Source organism: Equus przewalskii, chromosome 23, assembly GCF_037783145.1.
Source record: "Equus przewalskii isolate Varuska chromosome 23, EquPr2, whole genome shotgun sequence".
Taxonomy (NCBI): domain Eukaryota; kingdom Metazoa; phylum Chordata; class Mammalia; order Perissodactyla; family Equidae; genus Equus; species Equus przewalskii.
The window spans coordinates 22701975-22729894 of record NC_091853.1 but is presented as its reverse complement, the minus strand read 5'-3'; the positions used below and the strand labels follow the sequence as shown (position 1 = coordinate 22729894).

Here is a 27920-nt window from a genome sequence, read left to right as displayed (position 1 = left end):
TACACAAAAGAACTATAGTAGTACTCAAGAATCCTTTCTACTTGTTCGTTGAATAAAATTTGTTTATTCTCAAGGATATGATCTAGTTCACGCTGAAAGAGGTTTTAATAAAATACATCTTGCTTGGTCAGACCTTGAGCTTTTAAGACGGCTTGGATTACTTGATGAGGGAGGGTGGAGTGTAGTTCTTTTTCTAAACAAGTATTTCCAGCCCAAGCTTTTCTATTTGAATACACTCCAAGCGCTATTGCTACAATGCTATACTAGAGTTTCCTTTTGGCTGTTTCAACACAGGCTCTTAATTTACTTTTGTGAGGATTGACTAATTGGTCCTTTAAAATGTCTCTTTTAATCTGAGCTGCACATTTAACTGAAGATAAATCAAGACCATGTGTAGCTACCCTTGTTGGACTGGCAGAGGGCATGTTTAGCCCACCACTCCCATTCTCCAGCCCTAATCACTTAAAACTTCACTAAGACTTTTGGAACACACCATATAGAGGGCACTTTTTAAAACCTCAGCTGTGCGATACGGATACCTGGACATAACGTATGTGTGTATGTTGCTTTAACCCCCAGCTTGAAATTAGCCTATGGCCATGATCTTGTATAGGTCACATATCACATGAGCATATGCTTTTTAAGAGCTATCACTGCAGACACACACTGCTCTTAGGTCTGTTTTTCTGCTTTTCCTAGTCCCAAGAGGGTCTGGACTTCCTTTACACACTGCTCTTAAAGCAAAGGCCAAGTAGTCTCACAGAGAAAATCTGTTCCACAACTAAGTAATGTGGGCAGCATTTTAGAGATGTGCGTCAGAAGAGAGACTGGGTGAGAATGTCGTACCGGAGAAACTCCTTTGGCATTTTGGCACGGGTGGTTTCTGCTTCATAATTCTCTCAAGGGCTGAGTGTAGGCCCAGGTGAGCTCTTGCTCACCAGATGTCATTGCTTCTCACACAGGGTTTCATAGACTATTTGCTCTAGGTTTAGATCATGCCACATCACAGAGCAACCAGTTACTCATTAAGTTCTCAGGAATTATGGAAAAACCTACATTATGCATTAGCTCTTTAGATACTGGTTGGAAATTATAAGCAGGCCACACACAGCATTTTGTTGGACATGAGGTGAATCTGTTGCTTCATTAGATCTGATGCCAGGAATACAAGCCCAACTTGTTATACGGGACTATTTTGTTATCTAAAGTGGTAGAAAACCCTGTTTTATTTCTGAGCTACATTTGAGTGCAAGCTAAAAAGTGCAGGGTTGTTATGGAATGATGTAAAGTAAAATCAGCCTTAAAAAAAATCACCTGAGCATATTAAGCAGCTTGTTCAGATGAGTATACCTACAGCTAATACGTACAACACAAATGAGAGGTATTATCGGTTATTAAAGAATAGGCTTGTTCCATCCCAAAAGCTCTTCCCTCCCACTTCCATGCTAAGCGGGGAGAGAGGGTTTCAAGGATATCTAATCAGATTCTTTATTTTGAATTTCAAAGGTTTACTATTCCATTTATACTCCATTTCTCTTTAATTTCCTTAACTTGCCACATGCCCCTTCCTGTTTTGACATTCTAAATAATTTGTATTCAGGCTATTTTGTGGAATATGAATAGCTCATTTCAAAATGCCTTTGATTGGAAGGTGTTCAATTCAGCCAACATTTATTTACTCAGCAGGGTGTCAAGCCCTGTGTGTGGCACCTGGTCTGCTAAGAGATCTTCCCTTCATTTTCGGTTGTCAAAGGAGTCACTTTATCTAATGGCACTTTGGTAGTCTAAAATCAGTATTTGAGAAACAGGCAAGGACCAAATTTTGAGTCCTTTGAATGAAATTGTTTGTGAGCAGCTACTATCTAGCAGGTGCTGTCTTGATTCAGACGTTTCCCTCCAGGAACTTTGTTCAACGGCTTGTTAGAGCACCTTTAAATTTTCAAAATAAGATGCTTTCCTCATGCATATCTTTGTTATAGTCTTTACAACATTATAAATAATACTTAAACACATGATCTTTAGAGCCAAACTGCCTGGCTTTGAATCTAAGCCTTGCCTATGTGACTTTGGGCAAGTTCTTTAACCTCTCTGTGATTCAGTTTTCTCATCTGTAAAATGGGATTGTGTGGTTATTACATGAACAGCACTTAGGACAGTGCCTGGCGCATAATAGCTAACATTTATTGAACAATTACTGCTAGCTGTTATTCTCATAAGGTAGGGAGGACAGGAGTTATTATCCATGTTTGATAAATGGACATAAGGATTTAAAGGACTTTTCAGTTCTTCACACTCATTCCTGTTCCCATTCCACTAGAGCTGTGGCCCTCAAAGGTATGGGGACTAAATCAGAATCACCTGGAAAGCTTTTTTTTTTTTTTTCAGCAAAGGAGGCCTGTGCCTCCCAGTCCTGGCAGCACTTTTCAAAAGGAGCAAATAGGCCTCTGGAAAAAATCTCCAGTTCCCCAGTGTTTGAGATTGATGACTCTTGTGGCCTCAGGCACTGTTTAAAGAAGCTCTAGTTTGCAGTCTAAACTGAATTCTTAAGCAAACTAAATCCTTTGCTCACACAGAGCCCACCCTCCCATTTCCTCTCTGCTGCCCCCAGCTCTGCTGCATTGTTTAACATGTGTTCACATTTAGGGAGGAAGCTGCAGCTCCCTGGCCTTTAGCACCAAGTCTTGATCGCTTGTTAGGCTATTGTGTTCCCTGGCCAGTGAGTAGGCCAATAAAATAAGAGTTGAAGCTCAAAGCAGGCCATGTTGCTCTCTTAGTAGCTCTGATTTTGTAGGATGCAAGATTCAAATGTTTGAGAAGTATTGTGCAGACTCTAGATTCTTTGCTCTCACTTAATGAGATTCTTCCCTGGCCTTCTTTTTGATGCCAATAATACTTGTTGCCATTGTCATTGTCAGTGCCAAAATACCAACTATCAAGATTTCTTTGAGAATTTAGTGGACAAATTCAACACTGGGGTTTCAGTTGGCATCTGAGCACCAAATTATGCTGTCACTGCTGATGTTCAAGACCGTGGTTTCCAACTTACGGGAACTTGCAGAATGTGGCATTCTCTTACTCGGAGCTGGCATCTGCACCTCTGCAAACAGATAGTCTCACCATCATGGATCCCCTTCATGAGTTTGTGCCAGAACTATCAATTCAAATGAAAATGGCAAGGGCTGATTTTTACTTTCCTGTTAACAGCCTTACTTTTAAAGTCAGAGTCTAAAAGTACTTATACAAATGAGCCCTTCCTCTAGCAATATATTACCAGGTAATATATGTTACTGAAACAAGAAACAATAAATAAACCATCTGGCCTTGCTATGTTGACATGAAGTTAGCAAATATTGTCATGCCATGTTATTTGATGATAATTCAGCACCACTCTTTTCCCTTTTTTAATTTTTCTTCCACCTTTTCCCCATCACCTACAATATACTCAAACACAATTTCCCAAGAATTATTTGAAAAGACGCATAATAGGAGGATTTATTAAGTGTATCTGTGAAAAAACAGTAGTGGCACAGGAACTGAGAAAATTAAAATCCACTAGGCATTGTTGCCTCTCTAATGGGTTAACATTCGGCCCAACAGTTAACATCAAGTTGGACATGCTGCTTCCTCAAAAGCCTTATTGGATTTAGATAACTTTATGTGAGAGTGATAAGGCCGGTCCTGTGGCATAGTGGTTAAGTTCGTGCGCTCCAGTTTGGCAGCCTGAGGTTTGCCAGTTCAGATCCCGGGTGCGGACGTACGCACTGCTTGTCAAATCATGCTGTGGCAGGCGTCCCCCATATAAAGTAGAGGAATATGGGCATGGATGTTAGCTCAGGGCCAATCTTCCTCAAAAAAAAGACAAAGACAGAGTCCGAAAATCAGTGTTTTCACAAGAGGTTGTCTAGCAGACAAGTCAAGATGAAGAACTTGAGGGCAGGGGTAGGAAGAAGATGGTTATGATAAACATTTCTCAGCTCCCTAATTAGGTAATGAGGTATTGGCCTTGAAGTGTTGCACCTGTAATTAAGTATTTGGCTTTGGAAAACTTTCCTAAAACCAAGAAATGTAAGCAACAAAGTCTTGAATTATACGTGGAGTGCCTGCAGGATAAGGAAAATTAGAATGTGGTTTTTTGATGATTGGGAATGGTTTCTGTTCCAGCCAACTCTCCTGTACGATAAATTGCACAAAGAAAGGAGCCTGTAAAGAGCAGCTTGTGAATTTGAGTTATCCTGTGGTGTCCTCTTGCCTTCCTGTTTACTTTGACAGCATTTCTAATCTCATTCACTTTTTCATTTTTCATGTCATTTTGGCCAGTTGAATAATGCATGAAGCCAGGGTTATGGGTTTGATTCCCAAATGGGCCAATTCACTTCACTCTGTGTTCTGTGGCCACAGGCAGCATCTCACATTCCTACCCTAGCCAGCCACCCCCAAGGAAGGTGGACAGAATGTTTAGGCTCAGTATAAACACTGGATACAAACTCATAGTATGTATCCTCATTATGCAACCTGAAGGCATTCTGAATGCCTGTCTTTCCTCTTCTCCAAGCCTGAAGACCAAGTTTATAAACCTCGAACTTTGATCAAACATAGATTGTTTTATATAATACACCCAGTAACCTTATGAGTGGGTGTAATTGTTATCCACATTTTGACAGATAAGGAAACTAAAGCACAAAAGAAGGAACTTGCCCAAGGACACATAGCCAGCAAGTGGCAGCTTGTGGATTTGGTTTGACTCAAAACCCCGCAGTTCTAATTCCCATACTATAATGCCTCACAGAAAGAAGCCTGTCCCTGGCTCTCTATTAATCAAATATATGCTTTCCGTTTTGTGCACATTGTAAAGAGAAGAACTCTCAAAATGTTCCAAATATATTTCCTACTTAAGTAATAAACAAGAACAGCAACAAAATTACTCCTTGGGAGAGGAAACTATTCTTAACTACAGGAGGAAGGTGATACGCAGACGCAGACGCTAGAATCAGTACTGATAACAAAAGAAGATCGACAAACATGATTGAAAATTAGGAGAAAAGGTACAGAAGTTAGAATTCTTTACAAGAGAAAAAGTGGAGAAAGATTTTCCCACAAATAAGGGAGAGAATGAAGGATAAAGATGAGGATCTAGATACCTTATGACCCAACAATTCTACCCCTGTACCCTGGGGAAGCTCACGTCACTGGGCATGTGGACAAGGATGTTCATAGCAGCATTATTTCTACTAGCCAAAGGCTGGAAACAACCCAAATGTCCTTCCACAGTAGAATGGATAACCTAGGATACTGATAATACTGTATATAACCATAAAATGAGAAATGAACTTGCTACACTTGGCAATGTGAATGAAGGTTAGAATGCTGGGCAAAAGAAGCAAAAACAAGGGAATACATACAGGATGATTCCATTCATATCAAGTGTTAACAGGCAATACTGAACTAGTCTTGTGGGGTACATCCGTGGTTGGTAAACAGCAAAACAAAGATGATAATTAGAATAAATCAAGACTGGTTCCCTCTGGAGGGTTGTGCTTGGGAAGTAACACGTGGAGGACTTCCTACGTTATGACAAGTTTCTGTCTTTTGCTCTGTTTGGTGGTTACATGGGTGTTTGCTCTGTGATAATATCTTGCATTTATGTTTTATGCACTTTTCGGTATCTGTTTTATGACTCAAAATATTTTTATAGGTTTTTAAAAAGGAATGAAGATCAAATAGTTCTCTAGAGAAGACAGGCAAGAGGTGAGGATGGGGGAGTTCTGGACAGACTCAATAATTATTATTTCAAAGGGAATAAGTTACTAGGGGAGCCTGTGGGATCTTCTTGATACTTTTTAAGAAAAAAGGGGAATCCTGTGTTCCTCGAAGCAGAAGGATGAACTAAGTTGTCACTACATATACTGTCAGTATTTAGTATGTTTGTTAACTTTAAAAGAAAAGAACTGAGCTTTCAGCCAACCATGCAATGGCTCAAACATGGGTGTGGGGTTTTCATAACTGGGATTGAGCCAGAAGTTAGCAGGGAAGACTAACAGACGCAGGGTCCTGCAGCATTGCCAACACTGCAGCATTTAGCTGCCTGAAAGCTCCACACTATATATGTTTCTTCCTTTCTCCTTCTTCCCCAGTTTTGTATTTTCTTTCTCTTCCCAGGGTCAGTCATCAAATCAAGGCAGAAATGGGTCATGGAAATCAAATTCTTATTTTAAAGATGCAGAAACTGGCCTAGGGAAGTTAACCAGTTTGACCAGAATCACAAAACTAAATAGTGGCAGAATCCGTTCTGGTATCCCGCATTCTTTGCATCCCAGTCCTACTGATTTTTTAGCCATTCCCCTAAGTACTATCCTGCCTTTGTTTGAGGTGTTTCCTCTGCCTGGAATAGTTTTCCCCCTGCCTTTACAAGCCCTCCCTTCCCAGAGGAAGTATTCACAGGTTTTCCTAATTAAGCCTGCCTTCCACTCAACCCCATAGTGCCTTGTCTAAACACTGTAATAGTGCTTATCACATTAGTCTTAGAGTTATTTCTATATTCCCTCCACCAGATTATACCCTCCTTAGATGTCAAACTGGTCTTATTCATTTCTGCATACCCAGTGGTGTGCTGGAGTTGGCTCCTACTCGTGACGGCCAATCATTAAATATTCAGGAATTTTGTGAGCTGGTGGTTAAATGTTGGTAGCCTGAAATCAGTCTTGGTGAGAGTATCTACACAGGGAATAGACAAAAGCTACAAATCAGGACCTTTTTCTTTTCTCAGAGAGCCAGCTTACCAGCACATTACTGCACATATCCCATCCCCACCATCCAGCCCTGTGCTTGCCATAGTGCCTGGCATAGCAGGTGCAAAAAGCATGAGGAAGAAAGAAAACAGCATGAAGAAGTATGGTCAGAGTGCAGACTAGAGTCAAGAGAATTAAGAAAGTGTCAGCTCAGGAGCCCAGGGAAGAGAGCTTTGAGAAGTGAGTGGTTCACTGCCACAGAGAAGTTGATGAAGATGAGAGCTTAAATAAAGCCAGATTAATAGGCAGTCAGCACATCTTTCTTTGTCTCTGTCAAGGGCTATTTCAGTTGCAAGAGAGGGATGAAATATGTCTGGGAATGAAAAAATAGAAGTGGTTAGGAAATGGGCAGCAAATGTAGATTCCTTCCAAGAAAAGAGAAGAGAGTCTTCCTCTTGTTAAGCAGCTGTTTGCTGAACACCTTGCACTTAAACCAAGATAACATACAGGTCTGTCCTCAGGCTGCTCCCACATGCCTAGGACAGTCAGCAAGAGAACAGAACACAGTGTGATAAGGTCTCTGAGGAAGTCATGACATGGGGGCTGTGGGAGCACATCAGACTGAATCTGGGCATCCAGGAAGGTTCCATACTGTAGCTGACTCTGAGCTGAGCCCTGGAGAAGAATAAATTTCCCAGATGATATGTGAAGGAAGGGCATTCCTCACTAAGGAAATAGCCTGAACAACAGTTTGAGGGTGTGAGAAAGAGTGGCCTGGTTGAGGAACTCTTGAGTAATTCCAGTTTCCCCCTAGGGCTGGAGCAGAGAGAACCTGTAAAGAACAGCAGGAGATGAGGCTGCGGGGGCAGGAAGGGATCAGGGCATAAAGGCCCCTGCAGCGCCACCATACTGAGTTTGGACTTTATCTCCCAAGGCACTGGACAGCCACTGAATGACTAAGCAGGGGACAAGCACAATCAGATTTTTATTTTAGAAAGATAATTCCAGTAGCAATGTGGAGGGCAGATTGGAAAGGGACCAGACTTTAGGCAGTTGACCTAGTTAGAAGCTGATTCTAGTAATCCAAGCAGTAAGGAGGATGGGCTTCAGTGAAGTAAATTAATGGCAGTGTAGATGAAAGGGCATTGCCAATTTGAGAGAGACTCCGGAAAGGGCAAACTAATGCTTTTTTAGATGGGTAAACGGGAGGAATCAAATGAATCCCAGGATCCTGGCACTGGCAGCTGGGCAGATGGTATGGTTTGAGAGGAACGGGATACAACTGAAATGAAAGGATTATGGGAGGAGATTATTTTCCTGTAGACACCTAACGGGTAACCAGTGGAGATGCCCTGTTGGTAGTTGTATGTATAGGATTGGAGCTCTCAAGAGCAGTCTAAGGTGGAAAGAATTTTAGGAGTATTAGGTGTGAAAAGAACAGTTAAGGTGGGGCTTATAGAGGAGATGGGCCAGGGAGAATGTGTAGCACAGCGGTTCTCAAACTTGAGTGAATACCTCACCAGGTTTTGATTCAGGTCTGCGGTGGGGCCTGAAAATTTGCATTTCTAACAAGTTTCCAGGCTTTGCTGATGCTGCTGGTCTGGGAACCACACTTTGAGGACCATTAGTGTGGAGAAAAGCCCACATTTCAGGCTAATTAGAGAAAGAAGAGCTGACAGAAGTGTCTGAGAAGGAGCCGTTTTAGGAAGAGACAGTCCAGGACAGAGTTTCAGGGAGTAAAATTGAATAAAGTCGGAAGAAATGAGAAGGTGAAGAAAAAATGAAGATGATACAAGATGAGGAAAAAATCATGTCAGTTGCCTTTGACAATGTAGAGGGTAATATTGGAGCCAGGTGGCAGTGTCAGGGAGAAAATGGGAAATAGCAAATAAGTTGGACATGGAGGATCAGTGTCATGAGGTCAGGAAAAGATCTGTGAATGGGAAAGATTAAGTAAATGTATAGGCTAGGAGAAAAGAGGCAGGAAAGAGGAAGAGTTTAAAGAGAGGAGTGGGGATAATTGATGGAAGCAGGAAGGAAGGAGATCCAGAAGTTTGCCTTAAGCAGAAGGAAGAGCCCTACCTCTGAGACCAGAAGTGCTATTGGGTTTCAGAGAAAGGCCGGAGAATCAATGGGGAGAGTTTTGAAGGATAGATATGCCTGGAGCAGTTTTGTAATAATGCTTGTAGGCCAAAGGGAAGGAGCCTGACCAGAGGCAAGGGCCCGTGCTATGGGAGAGATGAAGAAGCCATGGCTCAAGGCCCCAGAAATGGAGGCTTGTGAGCGGTGGTATCTGGAACAGAGATGGGCAAAGAAATAATTTAGGAAGAGCCCAGAGATTCAGCTGCAGAATCACAGTGCTGTGTATAATCTTGAAAAAATAAGAACAGCTTAACTGCTTCTAACAATCATAGGATATTGGTTAGATAGGTTAAGATATAGCCATTAGGAAAGATGCTATTGTAATGACAGGAAAAAGGTAGGAAATAATATAAATTATCAAGTGATAGGCGTAATGTCTAATTTTGTTTTAAAAGGTATAAGTGAATTATATATATGTATATGTACATTGAAATGTAGTCAGCACTGGAGAGTGGACTCATAAGTGATTTTTTTTTTACTGTATTTTCTAATTTTCTATAAGCATATATTAGTTTTGTCATTTTAAAAAAGTTCTTTTACAAAATACTTCTAGTTGAATCTCAGAAGGAAAGGGCCTACTTGTTTCTCAGAAGCAGGAGGGAAGGAAGAAATAATGAGCAACGGTATAGAGAAACTTTGTATTTTTTTCCAGAATAAATAACCCCACAAATATCTTTGTGTGTCTATAAAAACACGGAATATAGAATCTTATACATTATGTAGAATATTTTAAAATATATATAGAATAATTATGTTATAGAATACACATACACATTTCCAACTACTTGTTCCTAAAAGATTCCTACAAGTGGAATTACTGTGACAAAGGGTCTGAAAAACGTTACGGCTGTTGCCTTCAAAGTGCCAACTCCTTGTTGAGAAAGTTGTACTGTCGATGAGAAGTTTTTGATAGAGATATAAGGGAAGTTGAGGGAATCACCCAAAAAGAAGGTTTTGAAGTCAGCTGCGGAGAATGAAGAAACAAGGGTGGGTGTGGGGAAAAGAGGGGAAAGGAGCTAATATTTAAAGTGCCTAATTTGGGGCCGGCCCGTGGCACAATGGTTAAGTGCGCACATTGCGCTTTGGCGGCATGGGGTTCACCGGTTTGGATCCCAGGTGCGGACATGGCGCAGCATGGCAAGCCATGCTGTGGTAGGTGTCACACGTATAAAGTAGAGGAAGATGGGCACAGATGCGAGCTCAGAGCCAGGCTTCCTTAGCAAAAAAAAAAAAAAGAGGAGGATTGGCAGCAGTTAGCTCAGGGCTAATCTTCCTCAGAAAAAAAAAAGTGCCTAATTTGTGCTGCTAGGCTCTTAATAATACAACCCTCTTAAGGGTATTATTATTCCCATTGTACAGATAAAGAAACTAAACTTCTTTGAGTTTAAATCATTTTCCCATGGTAGCAGTGAGTAGTAGAGGAGAGATTTAAGTCCCAGCTCCAAAGCCCATTCACATGAAAATGGCTTGAAATAACCATTATGAGAATTGCAGTGTCTTCTCCTTTCCCTAGAAAATGGAGACGAGACACTGCAGCCCAGCTGAACAGTGAGAGGGGTCTGGGGTTATGGTGTATATTATCCCGAGGGAAGCTCACATGGGAGCTAATTCAGTCAGCCGTGAGGCAGGAGAGAATGGAAGGAGACTCAAGTTCTAGATGCTCACCAGGACTTCTGAAGCAGTGCCTTTGGTCTCTGATCTAAATTGACCAGAAACGGTAGTCAGAATTAAAATATACGTGTGTCCAATTAGGAGTGAACAAGGGATGATTTCAAGATTGCTGAACTGCAGCAGGATCTCTGATGGAAGTCACCAAACTTTCCACAGAGCTTATGATCATCTGGTGGTGAGACATAGTATAATATCTCACCCAGATTCCCTCATCTTGACTCTGCTGCTTACTAATGCTGTGACCTTATGCAATTTACTTAATCTCTTTGAGCCCCAGTTTCCTCATCAAAAAAGGAGAAAAGTTATAGCAGTACTGTCCTCATTGTCCTTGGAGGATTAAATGAATTAGTATGTGTAAAGTGCCTAGACAAGTTTTAACTTTTTATAATTGTTCTAGGATGCCAAAATTCCTACCTTGAAGAGCAAATAGTAGGGAAGAGAGTCAGACACACATGGTCTTGATGGAATGGTTTGTTGAGAGCTCAGACATCCCAGTAAGCTTGTACATTTCCAGCAGAGCTCAGCAATCTGGGAACAGAGGCAAGGAAAGCCGAGTTAGGGATTACCCAAGATGGGAACTCAGCAGGGAAGAATAAAGAATGAGGGATCTGTTAACACCCTGGAAATGGCAGGCCGACGGCTCCAGGCTGGATATAGAGGAAGCTAGAGATTCTGGGAAGGATGAGTAGGTGAAGAAGAAGTACCTAGAAGGTAGAAGTTAAGTGGGTTGTGATCAGAATAGAGTTATTAGAATTTGAGATGACATGGGTCATTCTGACACCCGTGTCCAAATTACGTTCCTCACAGTGAGTGACAGGTTTGACAGACTTTAGGGTTATTTGTAGTTTTTCAAAATGACAGTGAAGCCTGGGTATCAGAAGGATCAAAAAGAGGTGGCAGGGAGGTTGGCCTAGTGGCACAGTGGTTAAGTTTGCGCTCTCTGCTTTGGCGGCCCGAGGTTTACCAATTTGGATCCTGGGGACGGACCTATGCACCTCTTATCAAGCCATGCTGTGGCAGGCGTCCCACATATAAAGTAGAGGAAGGTGGGCACGGGTGTTAGCTCAGGACCAGTCTTCCTCAGCAAAAAGAGGAGGATTGGCAGCGGATGTTAGTTCAGGGCTAATCTTCCTCCGAAAAAAAGGTCTGGCCTGCTGGCACAGCGGTTAAGTTCACACATTCCACTTCAGTGGCCCCAGGTTCGCTGGTTCAGATCCCAGGTGCAGACTGCTTGTCAAGCCATGCTGTGGCAGGCATCCCACATATAAAGTAGAGGAAGATGGACACAGATGTTAACTCAGGGCCAGTCTTCCTCAGCAAAAAAGAGGAGGAGGATTGGTGGCAGATGTTAGCTCAGGGCTGATCTTCCTCAAAAAAAAAAAATTGAGGTGGCAGGGATGCAGTGGCCAGGAAAGCTGTGAGGCAGGTGTTAAAGCCACTGAGGAGGGTAAGAGAGTACTGGAGATCAGTAAACAGTCAAATGGACGTGGTGGCCAGTTAAGATGAGATGGTGTGCCCAGGAGGGATGGGGGAGCCATGGCCTAGAGAAGGAACAGGAGCTCGGAGAATGCCAACCTGTTCTAACCTTGAGAACCAGAGGAGGGAGAGAAGCTGCCTGCTCTGGAGAAGGCTGGAGAACAAGGCAGACCAGGTTTTCGCTTAGGATAAGAAGGTAGGAAGAGTATGTGTTGAAAAGGTGGAGATGGCAAGAAAGTGTGTTCACCAGTTAACTTGCCCAGGGGCAAGGAGACACCTTCAAAGGCCTAGAAAGTTAAGTGAAGTCCTGTCCTTTAATAGGATTACAGCCTGACGAGAAATGAGAGTGGGAGGCCAGGTCATGTCCCCACACAGCCCTGCCTGGGCCCCCCACCCCAGGACAGGACCTGCCAGAGGAAAGAGCTGTCGCCACCTGGGTCAGTGCACTCGGCCTATTTCTGTACATTCAGGCTGCTGAGTAATGGCTCCACAGCCAGTGCCAGTGTCTCACAGGGCGCAAGGGGAAAGTGAGAAGTAGGACTTGGCACCTTATTTTGGGAGCTGTCGTCAAAGGCCCAGCCCTCCAGTTCTGTGTGCCTGACACTCAGCTACAGTTCTCGCTGTGAGCCTGGATGACCAGCCCTGCAGGCTCTGGCTGAAGTGCCCAGAGAGATAGGCCCTGCAAGAAAGAAGAGCTCTGCGGTTTCCCTGAAGTCAGGGAATTCTGAATCCTCACTTCCGGAAGGAAATCGCCAGTCAGTCCAACTTGTCGATCCTCTGGGCTAGTCCCTCAGCCTAAAGGCCCATAGGAATAAACCTTGTCTTCTCTCCCTGCTTATATGTTCTTTTAAAATTACTGCAAAATGACGATGACGTGCGGGATATAAACACTTGGCTCCAAACCTGAGGTGTCAAGGTGTGTAGCTTGAGCTAGAGTGTACTTTGAGCTGATTCCCAAAGGTGGGGATCTATACTCCACTCTCCCAGCCAGTCCCCTGTGATGCTCATGTGTAACTGCTGGCTGGGGCGAGGGCTCAGTCTAGTGTGGAAACAGTGGCATGTACATCAAGATCAAATCTGTGACCCTGTGAGCACAAGGCTTTGGCATCTTGAGCTAACCTGCCTTAAGAGCCTTGGCAACAAGCCCTTGGGTAGTTGCTGCTGAACAGATAGATCCAAAGACTCTGCCCTGGGGACACGCGTGGCTCTTTGATAGTAGATCTGGTTGCCTGAACCCTCAATCTCCCTAAGACCCATTCATGACCCCCAAGTCTGGACTTGAGGTAAATCCCCATTAATATCTTGATTTCCTGTTTACCTCCCCCTTTTCTTAAAAAGTAAACCCTGTTAATTCCCTGGGATTTCTTCTTAGGAATTCAAGTTCTCTCTTCTTACGTTGAATACCCCTATGAAATAAAGGAATTGACATCCAGTAGGGTTGAGTGGTTTGCACTGAATCATCATAAGAACTCTACAGCACAGCAGTGATTAGAGCTGAACCGGGTCTCTGCCTCTTTCACTTGGCCCACCCTCCGCCTGCTTGTCTCTGGTTTGTGCCGGTCTAGGAGCCAAACCATTGATGGCTACAGGCATGGGCCCCTTCTCTATCATGGCCACCTGTCTGTGACAGTCTTGGACATCACTACATGAGATAGAGGTTATCATTACACTGGGGGAACTTTTCTGACACAGACCTCTCTGTGATAACCCCACCTGGGTGGAAGTCTACCCAGCTCAAAGATTATTGTTCTTCAGTCAGGACTTCTGTTGGATTTTCCTGTCATTGATCTGTCAAGAGGGTTTCAGACTCACCTGAAGTCTGAAAGACTGTCTCATGCATAGAAATGCGCAGAGCTTTGTTCTGATTTCCATTAGTTTTCCATGGCTTCAACCAAGACTTACTCATTTATCGGATTAAATGCAATAGTATTAGAAGGATAGGTTTCTACACTTGTCCTCTGAAAAGCTAAAGGATTTCTTAAACATTTGGGGGTTAGCCACATTTTTGAGAATCTTCGAAATCTAGGGACATACACTCCAGAAGAATTCACAAGAGTACACAAAATGTTGCTTATAAGAGTGTGAGGAGAGGCTGCAAGTTAATAGACCTTATGAAGCCCATTGATGGACCCTAGGATCTCCAGAGACCTGTGTTTAAGAATACCTGACTCAAGCTATGTAGGGCAATTCAGCTCCAGCACAATGCTAATGGAACAAGTTTCATGGGTTTGGTCCCTTTGTGGTTGAGTTGACCTTGCACACAAGAGCTCTTATCTCAAAACCACAGAATAATCTCAAAGGTTCACACTTGGAAGGAGGTTTAGCATGTGCTCAGTTCAACTTCCTCTTTCTATAGATTAAAAAGAAAAAAGAAGCACAGAGAAAATTAGTCATTTAGTCGAGGTCACATGGCTAATTAGTGATGGGGCTAGGACTAGAGCCCAGATCACACCACATAAATACCAAGTGAACTGTCTTTTAATGGTGAGTCAGGAATATCAACTTTGTTTATGGAGGAAATTATATTCTCCCCATTTTTAAAGACATGAACCAAGATAGGCAGCAAATATTTACTGAGTGTCATACGTCTGCTCATTTGTTCAGTTATCCAAAAAACATATGTAATGTCCATTGTGTGCTAGGCACTATACTAGATACTATTTACCATAAGGCTCAAACCTTCCTTAACAAACACACACACACACACATAATTTGGTACCAGCCCCCCCGCCTTTTATGACACTGTATATTTTTCTCACCACACACTGTAATGGATTCAGATGTTATCCACACTCAGGCATTCCATTGGCCATGGCTTCAAGGTCTTTTCATGTCATGAACTGAGTTGGAAGGAGACAAATTGAAGGTCCTATACCATCCATGGCCAGTTCAATTCCAGACTTATCGTGGGTGTGCGTGTGACTGTGAAATAGAGCAACTTTAAAAGTTTGGGTAAATACTAGGACTAAACAACTGAACTTAACAAGAGAGCCATGATCCCATACTAAATGCAGGCAGAACTAGCTGTTTTATGTGCCTGGAACAAGCTCCAGGCCCTATTGTGACCCTACCCTGTATACCCACCATCTTGCTCCTTCTTGTCCTCACTGCCTGACATTCTTTCACTTGCTCTCATCGTGACCTGACTCCACCTGCACTTGGAGCCTTTTCCTGGGAAAGCAGAAATCACCTTTAGACCTAGACATGGTCTCTTCCTAGACAATGGTCTACTCCTTCTACTCCTGCCACTGCAGGTCCTCTGTACACACAGACGTAGACTTTGGGTGATCTTGCCTTAAGCCAGGGTCGTATCAGACCAGGCCAGCTGTCCTGAGCCCTCTCTAATCTAGAGTCACTTTCCCACAGCTGGGCTTCTTTGGGAGTCGGGGTGGGAAAGGGGCCATTATGGAGCACTAACTATGTGTTCGGCACTATGTAAATGTCTTACATGGATAATCTCCCCAACTTTTTTTGTTTGTTTGGATCATAACTTTTTGTTTGTTTCTAATTAAAAACTTTCCTTGCTGATAAAAAGAGGAATGCCTTCTCATTAGGAGCATGTTAAAATTTAATTTATAGTTCCTTTTTTAAAAAAATGTAGGTATAGGGGGGCCAGCCCCGTGGCCGAGTGGTTAAGTTTGTGGGCTCCGTTGCGGCAGCCCAGGGTTTCACCGGTTCAAATCCTGGGCGCAGACATGGCACTGCTCATTAGGCCACTGCGAGGTGGCGTCCCACACGCCACAACTAGAAGGACCCACAACTAAAAATATACAACAATGTACTAGGGGGCTTTGGGGAGAAAAGGGAAAAATAAAATCTTTAAAAAAAAAATGTAGGTCTAATAGGCATATAAAATGTAAGATATTTAAAGTGTACATCGTGGTGATTTGATCTATACGTATACACTGTGAAAGGATTCTCCCCCCCCCATCAAGTTAATTAACACATCTATCACCTCACATATTTGTCTCTTTTTTTTTTTTTGGTGAGAACATAAAATTTCTACTCTCTTAGCAAATTTCAATTATGCAATACAGTGTTTCACTATAGTGACCATATTTTACATTAGATCCTCAGACCTTATTCGTCTTACAGCTGAAACTTTGTACCTTTTAACCAACCTTTCCCTATTCCCTCACCCCTCAGCCCCTGGCAACCACTTTCCTGCTCTCTGTTCCTATAAGTTTGACCTTTTTTTTTTCAGGTTCCACATGTAAGTGATACCATGCAGTATTTGTCTTTCTCTGTCTGGCTTATTACACTTAGTATAATGCCCCGTCGAGGTCCACACATGTTGTAAATGGCAAGATTTCCTTCCTTTCCATGGCTGAATAATATTCCACTGTATATATGTGCCACATCTTCTTTATCTTTTCATTTGTTGACAGACACTAGGTTGTTTCCATATCTTGGCTATTGTGAATAATGGTGCAGTGAACATGGGAGTGCAGATATCTCTTCAAGATCTTGTTTTCATTTCTTTTGGATGTATACACAGAAATGGGATTACTAGTTCATATGGTAATTGTATTTTTAATTTTTTGAGGAACCTCTGTATTGTTTTCCATAGTGGCTGCACCAGTTTACATTCCCACCAACAGTGCACAAAGATTCTGTTTTCTTCACATCCTCACCAATACTTGTTATCTCTAGTCTTTTTGATGATAGCCATTCTAACAGTAACAGGTATAAAGTGATATCTCATTGTGGTTTTGATTTTCATTTCCCTGATGATTAATGACATTGAGCACCTTTTCATGTACCTGTTGGCCATCTGTATGTCTTTGGGTAAATGTCTGTTCAGTTCCTCTGCCCATTTTTTAATTGGCTTTTTTGATTTTTTTGCCAATCAGTTCTATGAGTTCTTTATATATTTTGGATATTAACCCCTTATCAAGTGTAATGTAGTCTCACTTGTTTATTTTTGCTTTTATTGCCTTTGCTTTGGTGTCAAGTCCAAAAAATCATTGCCAAGCCTGATGTGAGGAAGCTTACCCCCTATGTTTTCTTCTAGGAGTTTTATGAAGCTTCAGGTCGTACGTTCAAGTGTCTAATGAATTTCAGTTGATTTTTGTGTATGGTGTAAGATAGATGTCCAGTTTCAGTCTTTTGCATGTATCTGCCCAGTTTTCCCAGCATCATTTATTGAAGAGAGTCTCCTTTCCGCATTGTATATTCTTGGCTCCTTTGTCAAAATTAATTGGCCATATACGTGTGGGTTTATTTCTGGGCTCTCTGTTCTGTTCCAGTGATCTATGTGTCCTGTTTTTATGCCAGTACCATACTGTGTTGATTACTATAGCTTTGTAATATAGCTTGAAATCAGGAAGTGTGCTGCTTCCAGCTTTGTTGTTCTTTCTCAAGATTGCTTTGGCTATTTAGGATCTTTTGCAGTTCCATACAAATTTTAGGATTGTTGTTCTATTTCTGTGAAAAATACCATTGGAATTTTGATAGGGATTGCATTGAATCTTTAGATTGCCTTGAGTAGTATGGACATTTTAACAATATTAGTTCCTCCAATCCATGAGCATGAAATATCTTTCCATTTATTTGTGTCTTCTGTAATTTTTTTCATCAATGCCTTAGAGTTCTCAGTGTATAGATCTTTCACCTCCTGGGTTAAATTTATTCCTAGGGATTTTATTCTTTTGATGTAAATGGGATTTTTTAAAAAATTTCTTTCTGATAGTTCATTATTAGTGTATAGAAACACAATTTTTATCTGTTGACTTTATATCCTGCAAACTTACTGAATTTGTTTATTAGTTCTAATACTTTTTGGTGGAGTCTTCAGGGTTTGCTGTGTATAATATCATGGCATCTGCAAATATAGACAATTTTGCTTCTTTTTTATTTGGATGTCTTTTCTTTCTTTTTTTTGCCAAATTGCTCTGGCTAGGACTTCTAATACTGTGTTAAATAAAAGTGGTAAGAGTAGGCATCCTTGTCTTTTTCCTAATCTTAAAGGAGAAGCTTTTAGCTTTTCACAGTTGATTATGATATTAGCTGTGTGCTTGTCACACATGGCCTTTATTATGTTGAGATATATTCCCTCTGTACCTTGTTTTTCAAGAGTTCGCTTAATCTTTACAACAACTGGCAAGGAGGTGCTTCTATTAACTCCCTCCTAAAGATCTGGAAACTAAAGCTTAGAGAGGTTGTAAACTTCCTTGAAGTTTATAATGGTACAGCCGGAACTGAACCCAGCAGTGTGGTCCCCACGAAGCCCCTTCTGAGAGCTGAAGTAGCAGGAGGCCAAGGGGGGAAGCAAGCTCTAATCGTGGCTCCCTCAGCCTGCAGCATGCCCAGAGAGAGCCATCCTGTGGGTGTCTGTATTATTCATTTGGCAATTGATATTGCATGTTATACTATATTTTCCTGTGTGTGTGGCTTATTACTTTTTAATCACATTGTGAGCTCCTTGAGCGTAGGGATCATGTTCCACTACAGCCCTGCACACATGCGAAGCAAATAGTTCAGTAAGTATTTATCCTCTGGGGCTCAAAAGACAGAAGACAGATTCAGCACAGAAAATCAGAACTGCATCTTAAAGATCTAGACTTCAAAGTCTCATTTTCTGGTTGAGGAAACTGAGGCCTAAAAAGTAGAGTCAGAGCCATGAGAGCTCAACCTTTTCTTCAGGGCAGAGCCATCCTAAATTATTCTCTCCTCTCCCTCTTTCCCTCCACCGGCCCTGTGACCAGTGCTGGGACTCTTTATTTATCATCCAATTTGCATTAAGACCTGGGACCCAATGACCATAAAACAATTGAAATCTGATATCATTCCAGTTCAGTCAGATTTATAGCCCAAATTGAAGGAGGTTAGAAATCATCCTGTTCAACTCTCGAGATGTAGATGAAGTAACAGGCCCAGAGATGGCAAGTCACCTCCAAGTCCTCAGCAGTTCGATAGTGGCTTATCATTTAATGGGGTTCCCCTGCCCAGAGGGAGCAGAGACACACAGGGAACACGGGTTGGCTTTTCCCTGGGTGGAGTGTGTATGTCAGGGTCAGGGTAGGGGATGGCTATCTTCCCAAGGCCAGCCTATTCTCAAAGCCAGCCCGCTTGGGGGACATTGTCCACTCTTCAGCAGAGCCATCAGTGGCTCACTCTTGTGTTCACCCTCTTGCCTCTGTTCTCTAAGCAGTAGAAGCCACAGCTGAGTCCTGTGCCTGAGCTAGAACCTGATTCCACCACTCCTTCCATCCTCCACCACCAGCCCTTACCTTCCTAACGCCAACTCTGGCCCAGTGACCAGGTTAGGAATATCACACATGCGCAAATTATAACTTGGCTGCCCTGTTTCTCCTCCTTGGGTAAAAAGTCCAGAGCTGAAGAAAATAAGTGTCTCCATTCTATTTTACTCTCCACAGAAGCCAAGGGCCAGAGGAAAGAGAAGCCCCATTGCTCTTTATAGGCAGTGTTTGCACCGGAGTATCAAGTGAGTTGGAGCATTAAAGAAAGCTGTTTTGTCCTCACTAGACCTTAACAGTGACCTTCCTCGAGGAGTCAAACTCTGTCCCTCCCACGTACTCACAAGCACAGTGTGAATCAAGAAGCAGCACGTATAAAAAGACCTCTCTGAAGACTGAAAGGGATTGTTCCTGACAAGCCTGCAGAACAGCAGACGGCTTATAGGGGGGCTGAGCTCTACATGGGGAATCTGTCAAGCTGACAAAGGGCCAGTTCTCCCAGGGACAGGAAGTTTGGAAGGTGAACTGCAGGGAAACTCATTCAGTGAGGACAGAGGAACCACTCTCTTCCCATTTCCCTTTGACTGTGCCTCCACAGAAGAGCCAGGCAGCTGCCTCATCCCCATCTACCCAGGCCTGCAAGCAGGTGAGAGAGACTTTCATCTCCCCTGTATGGCTAAATCCCAACACCAAATGAACCAATCCATCGGCTTCCTTCCTGCCTGCACCCAAGCAACAAAATACTGCTGAAGAAAGTCTTACCATCAGGCAGATTGGTTCTACTATAATTCAGGATCCCTAGCTCCATGTGAGACCAAAGAGTGGTTGAAAATTTTACTACATTTCACTCGTCAGCTCACACTCCTATCAACAACTGTTTCAAACCTTCTCCACTCTCCTAACTCCTCTGGTGCTCCCACCTCCCCACTCATTCTCCACACAAGTCATCATCTTTGAGTTCTTCCTATATGTAATCAAATGTTTAAACCTGCCTACACCTTCACCCTTCCTTCTTGCTTCCTGTTACAATTGAGGAGTTTTTCTTCCTACTAACTAACCAAGAGCATTTCCACCACTTGTGTTCTATATCCCATCCTCTACTTTTTCATGAACCTTACCTGTAATTTATCCAATCTCTCTCTTGTGTATCCAGTCTTTCTGTCTCTAATGGATCCATCTTATGGTTGTTTAAACAAACTCAACTCTCTCAATAAAAAATAATTCCTGAACACAAATCCTCCATCTGTGGCCTTCTTTGTCTCTTCCTCTATGCAATCTAATTCCTCAAAATACTTCCACTTTCTCACCTCCCATTTACCCTTCCACCCACTCTTATCTTGCTTTTGCTCTCACTGTTCTACTGAAACAGCTCTTGCAATGGTCATCAGTGATATACATGTTTAGTAGAATGGTCATCTCTCAGTCTTCATCTTGCCTCTTCAGCATTTGACTCTGTTGAATGGTTGAATGACCTTTTCCTCTTTCTTAAACAAAAACATCTTCCCTTGTCTTCTGTGATACAACACTCTTCTTGTTTAATTTCTATATCTTTAACCACTCTTGCTCAGTCTCCTTTGCAGGCTCATCCTTCTCTATCTAGCCATTAATTGTTAGAGTTGAAAGTACAAAGTTCCCTTTAAATTTAGAGCTTTGAGGTGAATAGAATAGAGGAAAACTACCAACTTGTCCACACAGCAATACTGTGCAGGATGAATCTTAGGCAGAAGAAACTGGCTTGGTCTAGGATGGTATATCTGCTATTTCCCTGTTCTTCTGAGCTCTCAACATGGGAGGTACCACCACAGATGATAAGGGGTTCTGGCTGCAGGGCACTACTCTCTCTGGAAGTCATGGGCCATTTGCCTTATTCCCAACCTAGACTTTGGTAGAAGAGTCAGTCCTAATGGAGACAGATGGATATTAAATAATTCCAGGGGACTCTAAGGACATAGATTGGCTGTAGCAGTTTCCAAGGCCCAAGATCAGTCCTGGAACTGATCTGTCAGGCCCAAACTTGGATGGCCACAGGACAAAACACATCAGCAGAAGTCAGTGACAGAAAAGCAGTAAGAGTAGGCTTATTGAGCATACAGGATGACTCCCAGTCATGCAAGTGAGAAGAAATTGTGGGGATGGGGGAAAGGGAGAGTTGGCACAAACAAGTCAAGGATTCCTCTTCATCTTCCCAAATATTTAATATTGGAGTGCCCCAGGGCTCAGTCTTTGGACTTCTCTTTTCTGTCTACACCCACTTCCTTAATGATCTCATTTGGACTCATGGCTTCAAATACCATCTAAACAGAGACAATTCCCAATTTTATATTTCTAGCCTGACCTCCAACCTGAACACCTGACTCGTATATCCAGCTGAAAAGTTGACATCTCCACTTGGATGTCTAACAGGCATCTCAAGTTTAACATTTTTAAAACTAAATTAATTTTACGTTCCCCATCTCCCGCCCATCCCCCCCAACCCCACCCCAAATCTGATCTAACCTCAGGTGATGGCAATGCCACCCTTCCAGTTTCAGGCCAAAACCCTGAAGTTATCCTTGACATCTCTGTGACAACCTACATCCAACTCATAATCAAATCCTGTTGGCTTTATCTTTAAAATATATTCAGGCTCTGCTTCCACCCATGAAAAGTGGGACTTACTCTCTCACCATAAACATCTGAAAAACTGGATCAAAGATATGAAACAACTACTTCCAGACACTGGACAAGAAGCAGTAATCTTATAAGTAAGTAGGACTGTGGTCCCTAAGGGAAGGGAAACAAATGAGGTGAGCCCTCAGTGGTGGAGGCAATTTTCAGATTGCTCAGCCCCCCGATACAGCACCACTGCAATTTTACAGATTGTTTGGAAAACCCGAACAGAGCCCCATGGTCTTGCTGAGTTGAAGAGACAGAGATTGGAGTTTGGGGAAGCCAGGTCAGCTAGAATTCGCTAGATAAACGCCAGAAAGGAGAGAGCTACATGGAGAATGAGCTCTGTATAAGGAGTGGAGTCTTTGGCTGAATACCAGGCTGTGTGCGCATAGGACGACACTTCATTAGTCCAGGCCTAAGAAAAACTGCCAGGGAAAGAACAATTACTGAGAAGCTGTAAGCTGAAAAATTCCTAGAGCTCATATGGGGCTGGGAATCATTCAAGTTCCCACCAGCCCAAGTAGAGAGACCTTATTGTAGCAGAGCATTTTCTAAAGATGACCCAATAGCTCTCATCCCACCTACTCTTCTACAATGTGACCTTGCTCTTCCCACGTCAAGAGGTAGAGTCTGATTTCTTCTCCTTTAATCTAGGAAAGCTTGTGAGTGCTTCTCACAGATGAATATGGTAGTGATTCTGTGTTGACTTTGAGGCTAAGTTGGAAAGGCTATGTAGCTTCCAGACACCCATGTCATCTATCACCTCTTCCTCAGCTCACACTTGTGACCGCACAGGGGGGCCCTCATGATCAGCTGATAGAGGAAGAAAAGGCTAGTCTTGGTTCATGGACTAGTCAAGCCACAAATGGATTGGTGCTGCATTACAGCCCATCCAGGGGCAGCCCTGAAACACAGGTGAGGGCAAATCTTCATAATAGACAGACCTTTCATGTATTTGTCATTTCCTTGTGAAGAAAGAGAATAGCCTGAGGTGAAGAATATAGAAGAATTCATAGTGGTGAATGGCTTGGCTATATTGGTCAGGGGACTAGGGAGAAGAAAGATTAGAAGATAAGGGACAAGGAGGTCTGGGGGAGAGACATGGATAGACCTATGGGAGTGGGCATGAAGTATGAAGACCACCAGAAGCCAAGCACCCAAATAGAATGCCTCCAAACACCCAAATAGAATGACTCAGCCAGTTGATGTCAGATGGCCTCTGTCATTGGCCACCTCAGTGCAAACTCCCAATCACAAAGACTGGTCTAGCTACTGTTGCCACATACGACCAACCTACCAGGAACAGAAACTGATGCTCAGCCCCCAATACAGCACCATCCTTCAAAGACACAAGCCAGCCACTTGTGGCAAGTTGATTACGCTGGGCCTTTTTCACCCTGGAAGAGGGAACAATTTATCTTGACTGGGATTAAACATATTGCATTAAATCAGAATGGATCATGAGCTTACACGTAAAATGTAAAGCTATAAAACTTTTAGAAAACAAAACAGGAGAAAATCTTTGGGCACTAAGGCTAGGCAAAGAGTTCTTTGACTTGATGCCAAAAGCATGATCCATACAAAGAAAAATTGATAAATTTGACCTCATCAAAATTAAAAACTTTTGTTCTGTGAAAGATCCTGTAAAGAGGATGAAAAGGCAAACTACAATTGGGAGAAAGTATTTTCAAAGCTCATATCTGACAAAGAACTAGTATCTACAATACATAAAGAACTCTTAAAACTCCACGGTAAAAAAAAAATCCAGTTAGGAAATGGGCAAAAAATATGAAGAGCCATGTTACTGAAGAAGATACACAGATGGCAAATAAGCACGTGGAAAGACATTCAATATCATTAGCTGTTAGATATCACTACACACATACTAAAATGAAAAATAGTGACAACATCAAATGCTGGTGAGGATGTGGAAAAACAGGATCACTCACACATTGCTGGTGGGAATGTAAAATGGTGCAGCCACACTGGGAAACAGTTTGACAGTTTTTTATAAAACTAAGCATACAATTACCCAGCAATTGCACTCTTGGGCATTTATCCCAGAGAAAAGTAAGACTTATTGTCACACAAGAACCTGTACACAAATGTTCACAGAAGCTTTATTCATTACAGCCAAAAAACTGGAAACAGCCCAGATGTCCTTCACTGAGTGAATAGTTACACTAACTGGTACATTCATACCACCGAATACTCGGTAATAAAAAGGAATGAACTATTGATGAATGCGGCCTGGATGAACCTTCAGGGAATTATGCTGAGTGAAAAAAGCCATTTCCAAAAGGTTATGTACTGTATGACTCCATTTATAAAACATTTTTGAAATGACAAAATTTTAGAAATGGAAAACAGATTAATGTTTGTTAGGGTTTAGAGATAGGGGAAGGGAGGGAGAGGCAAGTGTGGTTATAAAAGGCCAACACAGGGATCCTTGTAAGGATGGAACTGTTCTGTATCTTCACTGTGTGGTGGATACACAAACCTATACCTGTGATAAAATTGTATAGAACTAAGCGTATGCACACACACACACAAATGAGTACAAGTAAAATTGGGGCAATCTGGGTTGTATCACTGTCCATATCCTGGTTGTGACATTGTACTATAGTTTTGCAAGATGTACCATTGAGAGAAACTGGGTAAAAGAGTACATGGGACCTCTGTTTTAACTTTTACAACTGCATGTGCATTTACAATTATCAAATACAGATTTAACTTAACAAGAATATATTCCTGGTTGATATTCTAGATTTGTATTGTCTTACCTGCCAGTAGAGCCTTGACCAACACCACAATCCAAAGGCTTACAGAGCATTAGATCACTGACTTGGGATCGAGTGTAACCTTGCCTTGGACCGTGGGTCTCACTTGTCAGCAAAGGAGGTATGGGAGTGGGCACACGACCATGGTATCCCCTAGTCCTGTCTCATACCCAGAAGCTGCTGGCCTGATGGAATGGTGAAGTGGCTGCTTAAAGATGCAATTGAGACACCAACTTGGAGTTGATATCCTGCAGAATTGGGGCATTTTCCTCTAGGATGTAGACTCATCCTAATCAACAACCATTGTATGGTGCTGTGTCTCCAATAGGCAGAATACATTGGTCCGGGAACCAAGAAGTGGACTCACTCACCATCACTCCAGTGACCTTGTCCTTCCAGTCCCTGCAGCTTTAGGCTTGGTGGATCTAGAGGCCCTGGTTCCCAAAGGGAGAATACTTCTACCAGGAGGAAGTATTGTAGGAGTTCCAGTAAGTTTTAAGCCATGGCTTCCGACTAGTCACTTCAGGCTCCTCATACCAAGAGATCAGCAGACAAAGAAGGATTCACCACACTGGCTCAGGTGATTGACCCTGGTCATCAGGATGTGGTAGACTGTGTTACATGGGGAGGTGCAAGGAAGAATATATTTGGCACTCATGTACTCCACTAGGATGTCTCCTGATTCTCCCCTTCTTGATTGTAAAGGTAAATGGAAAGTGCAGCAGCCTTGATCTGAGAAGGGCATGGTGACCCACAGCTCAGATCCCTTGGGGATGAGGGTCTGGGTCACACCACCAAGTAAGCCACTTGGAACAGTGGAGGTGTCTACCAAGGATGAGAGGACTGTAGAATAGGTTGTACGAGAGGAAGATGTTGAGTATTGGCTGTGGCCTCAAGGCTAGTTGCAGTAGTGGGACAGTGGGAGGGATGGCTATTTCATCTCACTAACCTGCCATAAGTTTCCCAAGGAAACAGACCGACCAGAATCCTAGAGAAGCTGTTCCCAGATGGAGTGGATTTGAACAGCGCCAGAGGTCGTTTGCAGTGGATACTATGATGTGCCATCCAGGTCTGCCCTTCAGGACTAAGATGCGTATTCCCTCAGCAGCCAGCAGTATTGCCTGTTGATGGCTCACAGCTGTGTGCCTCTCTGGGCAATGCTGTCAGCTGAAAGGTGCTTTCTTGGCTCATTTCTGCACTCTCTCACTGGGGGCAGCCCACATCCAAAGACTAGTCAATGTGGAGCTACAGAGCCCTAGTCAGTGCTTCAGCTTGAGACTTCTCTGTCTAAGAAGCATCTCAAAATTAACTCATTCAAAACCATACTCAGAGTCCTCCCTACACCTTTCCCTTTTCCCCATTTCAGTAAATGTCAATTCCATGCCTCCAGTTGTCCAGTCCAAAATCTTGGAATTTTCCTTGACTCCTCTCTTTATCTAGTTCCCCAGACATATAATATACTAGCAAATCTTGTGGACTCTACCTTCATATCCACAATTTGACCACTTCTCAGCCCTACCACTGCTGACCCTCTGCAACTCACTATAAACTCACCTGGAGCACACTATTGCCTCCCAGCTGACTTCCCTGCTTCTGCGCTTGCTCCCTCCTGTCTATTCCATGCAAGCAGCCAAAGTGACCCTGTTGAGAGCTAAGTCAGATCATGTCACTCCTCTAACAAATTCTTCTAGTGCCTTCTCCTCACACTCAGACTACAAGCTAAAATGTTTACAACAGGCTACAAAGCCCTACATGATCTGGCCCTGTGCCACCCATCTGACCTCATCTCCTGCCATTCTGCCCCCTCCCTGCTCCAGCCTCTGGCCTGCATGCTGTTCCTCAAGCACACTGAGGATGCTCCTGCCACGGGGTCTTTGTACTTGTCTTTCCTCCTTCCTGGAATGCTATTTCCCCAGATGGCCACATCCCTCAATTTCTTTGGGGCTCTGCTCCATTATCACCTTTGACTAAGACATGTTCTCTGACTATCTTACATGTAATAGCAAACTCCACTCCCACCTTTCCACCACCCACTCTCCCTACCCACCTTGCTTAGCATTTACCACCTGACATAATTTTTTGATTTCTTGTCTGTTTCCCTCACTAGAAGGTAGAAATGCATGAGATCAGGGACTTTGTCTTTTTTGTTCATTGCACTCTATCTCCAGTTCTTGTAACAGGGCTTAGCGTGTAGTAGATACTCAAAAAAAATATTGGTTGGGGGCTAGCCCGGTGGCATAGTGGTTGTTTGTGCACTCTGCTTCGGTGGCCCGGGGTTCGCCTATTTGGATCCTGGGCATGGACCTACACACCACCCATCAAGCCGTGCTATGATGGCATCCTACATACAAAATAGAGGAAGAGTGGCACAGATGTTAGCTCAGCGACAATCTTCCTCAAGCAAAAAGAGAAAGATTGGCAACTGATGTTAGCTCGGAGCCAATCTTCCTCACCAAAAAAAAAAAAAATATATAAAAATATATATATATATATATATGTTGAATGAACCAATAAGTTACAGGGACTTTATAATTTAGGCTTTCATACTACTCTGCCTCTACTCCAAAATAGCCACGTCCTGAAATGCAGATACACCAAGACCAACACAGGAACACCTTAGTCATGTACAACGCACACTCTCACTGACCCAATAAACCTCTTAGGGGAAAAATGTCTCTTCGATTGTAAATTCGTGGTCCTGAGTCACCCTGATTGAGTCACCTGACTCAAAGATTTAGGAAGAAGGAAGAGATCTGAGCCGACCTATCCATGGCACAGTGCCAGGGGCCCATGATACTTTTAGGGACCCACAAAAATATTTTAATTTCTTTTAGAATTAGAAGAAAAATGAGTGCAACAATAATGAATATATGATAATAAATCCAGCTTGGATTATATTCATCTTTGTATCAGTGCAATCATGAAATGGAATTTTTAATATCTTTTTATGGAAGAAGCAAGCCCAGGAAGCAAAAGCGGTCCATGAAAGTCAAAATGTGGCCCTGCCTGATACAGCTCACCTTGAAGGCTCTGCCTAATATCAAGGGCCAATAGGACAGGGAGCTGGAGGGGAACTGACGTTCAGCTGCTTTCTCATTTATTCATCACCCCAACCCAGCTTTTTAGTCCCACACTATAAAATGGGAAACTGAAGCTCTGAAAAGTCAAATGATTTTGGCAGTACCATCGAGATAGTAAATGGCCGTGCTAGGATTTGAGCCTAGGATATCGGAGATCAAGCCACAGGTTACCTTACTGCACTGCAGCTGCCAAAT

At 42.8% G+C, this 27920-nt stretch overlaps 1 protein-coding gene across 3 annotated transcripts in view; it reads left to right on the top strand.

The window, feature by feature from the left end:
• The window catches only part of DTL (denticleless E3 ubiquitin protein ligase homolog), an 84741-nt gene extending 60132 nt beyond the window's left edge, over positions 1 to 24609 (top strand). Inside the window, exons 16-18 of one of the 3 annotated variants that reach the window (XR_011532089.1) lie at positions 19394 to 19859; positions 21839 to 21957; positions 23999 to 24609. The gene's annotated coding sequence lies outside the window, so the exon portion shown is untranslated. Of the gene's footprint in view, positions 1 to 19393; positions 20449 to 21838; positions 21958 to 23998 lie in introns of those variants that run through there. The other 2 variants (XR_011532090.1, XM_070591155.1) reach the window with 2 other exon arrangements.
• Positions 24610 to 27920: the final 3311 nt, after the last annotated feature.